This window comes from Colobus angolensis, unplaced genomic scaffold (assembly GCF_000951035.1).
Source record: "Colobus angolensis palliatus isolate OR3802 unplaced genomic scaffold, Cang.pa_1.0 Scaffold124, whole genome shotgun sequence".
Taxonomy (NCBI): Eukaryota; Metazoa; Chordata; class Mammalia; order Primates; family Cercopithecidae; genus Colobus; species Colobus angolensis.
The window spans coordinates 204,394-207,093 of NW_012113586.1; the positions used below are offsets into that span (position 1 = coordinate 204,394).

General features: G+C 38.8%; 1 protein-coding gene across 2 annotated transcripts in view; it reads right to left on the minus strand.

The window, feature by feature from the left end:
- Positions 1–2,700, minus strand: part of LOC105505253 (myomegalin-like) — a 119,953-nt gene that overhangs the window by 75,702 nt on the left and 41,551 nt on the right. The window lies entirely within an intron of this gene.

The window sequence follows — 2,700 nt, forward strand, 5'->3', positions numbered from 1 at the left end:
GCTGCCTCTGAAATTTACTGAATGCCTGATACTTTTCTAGGCATCAGTTCATTCAGTCGTCATAGAATCCTGTGAAGTAGGTACTGTTATCCCTGTTTACAAGGGACTTGGAAGGATAAAGTAATTTGCCCAAGATCGCACAGCTAGTTAGTGTCAGAGCCTGAACTTGAAAACTGTATCTATTTGACTCCAAACTTTTACTCTTCCCAACACGCCCTATTTCTAACCACACATTTACTGGGAACCTCCTTTGTACTTGCGTTGACTCCAGGGAACTGACCCGTGAGAAGCTGAGGCGAAAGGAAGGGTGGACTGTTTGCTGTACTAATGAGATGGAATTTTTGTCTCAAACCCTGACACAAATTTTTTTCTTTGACTATCAGCTTATCCCTGATGGGCACAGCTTACACTTGAGTATTTGAGTACTGGTGTAACAGATGTCATGTAACAAAATAATTAAAATCCCAAAAGGGAAGTGGCTAGTGTGACTTTTTATATAGGTCCTATCGTGAAAAGTGAGTCATCCATCATTTTATACTTCTCTATCTCTAACCCACTTTTTTCAGAATATTTACACCTTTCTCCAGGCCCTCCTGTGATAACACTTGGCATTGTCCCTACCCAAGAGAATAAACTGAAAGGCAGGAAAGGTGGTGGAAACAGAAACAATCAAAGTGGAAAAGGCATTAGTGAACAAGCTCTGAGACTTCTCAGAATTTTTTTTTCTCTCTTGCCAAGGAGAGACACTGGATATATTTTCTGTGTTCCAAATGTTGCCAAATACCCTCCCCACAATGTGGCACCAGAATTGCAAAAACACATATTCAGATGCAAATAGGGTAAAAGGCCCAGATGCAGAACGTTAAGACTGTTATATAATACAGTGAGATTATCATTTTTTCTCATCTCAAGACCTATCATTACAACCTCTGCAAGTGAGGATGCTTAATTGGCAAAGCCCCCAGAGCAGAGAGAGCATCATAGTGAGCCTCCTTCTGCATGCTGACTAAGTGTGGGCTGAATTGGCACTGATACAGAAACATCCACTTTATTTCAGTACAGGCTGCAATTACACCCTTCACTCAAAGTCTATTCACTGACAGTGACCATCACTCTGAGAGGCTGTTTTGTGGAGTGCTAAGTCCACAATAGCTACAGTGAGCTACAAAATCATTGTGCATCCACAACAATTTCTTTAAGCTTTAGGATCTTTGTTTTGTTTTGGTTTTGGTCCTGCACCAAGTCTTCATCCTAAAGAAAATAAGGAAACTAACATTACTTTCTTGATGCTATTCATCAAGGTTCAGAGAAACCCCTTAATAAGTAAGTAATTATTTTTCTTCACTTTGCCTTCTGAGGTCATCACATATCCAAATATCTAATAAATTTTCCTCTACCTCCCCTGCATCAGCCAAGACACAGATATCACTCTTTCAAAAGAGACATGGAAATAACCTGCTTTGGATTCAGTCACATCACTCAGGGATGGCGTACGGTGTCTCCACCCACCTCTGAAACTTACCTTTTGCATTTTGCTTTTGGTCCTGGCAATGCACCTTGCAATCCTGTTTTCATTAACAATTAATATCCACAAGGCACTGGAGTATATTGCAGTTGGCTCAATCTTTCTAGACCCCTAGACTGAATGTTAAGAAACAGGTGATTTTTTTCCCCCTTTCCACCTACTTTTATATTCACATAATCTTTCAGTTTCCTTTCTTTACAATGTCAACTTTTAATGATTTTAAAAGAATTACATGACTCTTGTAGAAATTTTGGGAAACAGAAAAGTGTACAGAGAAAAATAGAAATAATTTTTAAAATCCTACCACCTAAAGGCAACATTGATAAAGATTTTTATGTATTTACTTTAGTTGTTCTTCAGTTTATTTGCCTGTGTGAATTCTGCAAATAGAAATAATATTGAACATACAGTTTTTCATCTTGCTTTTATTTACGCTATGGAAATCAAAGGTTGTGAGGAATACATTTTTAGAGGAAGAGAGTCAGGGAAGGAGGAGCAGGGGAAAGAGGCAGGTGGGAGGAGGAGGAGAATTTCTCAGCAGCATTATAGACCTGTTGAGGATTAGCAAGAATGAATCTAGAGTCTTTCTTCTCAGTATGGTTTTATAACATACTAAAACAACACTCATAGAATCCTCTAGGATTTTAAAATAAAATTGACTAAGGGTTACCAAGCTGGGAGATTGTTAAGGCAGTGAGAGATTCTAAAGCAGCGTTGAGAACATGATTCAAAGAGCTGACCCTGACGTCTAGGTTCAGTATGGAGGTGAATAAAGAGCAGATGGCTTGAAAGATACAGAGAGTTGAGGAACTGGAATACATGATGAGACAAACAACATTCAGAAAGAATGAGGAAGTGGGGGACTTGACCTGCAGTCAAAAAGTATAATTTCAGCATTGGCGATCCTAAGGGTGGAAAATCTGGAAGAAAGATGAGCTACAAAAGATGGCTGTGCTTATAGCATACTGAAGTGAATTTGAGTTAAGGCACTATCAGATCAAGGTATAACCATGAAATATGTGCATGCCTAGTGACCCCTCTAGAATGTCAGTCTCTGGAAGGGAGGGTTTTTAGATCATTCACTATCATCTGTCCAGCATGAAAGAAGTCTAGATCATAGGAATTTGATGCATATTTCTTTCTCTTTCTTTCTTTCTTTCTTTCTTTCTTTCTTT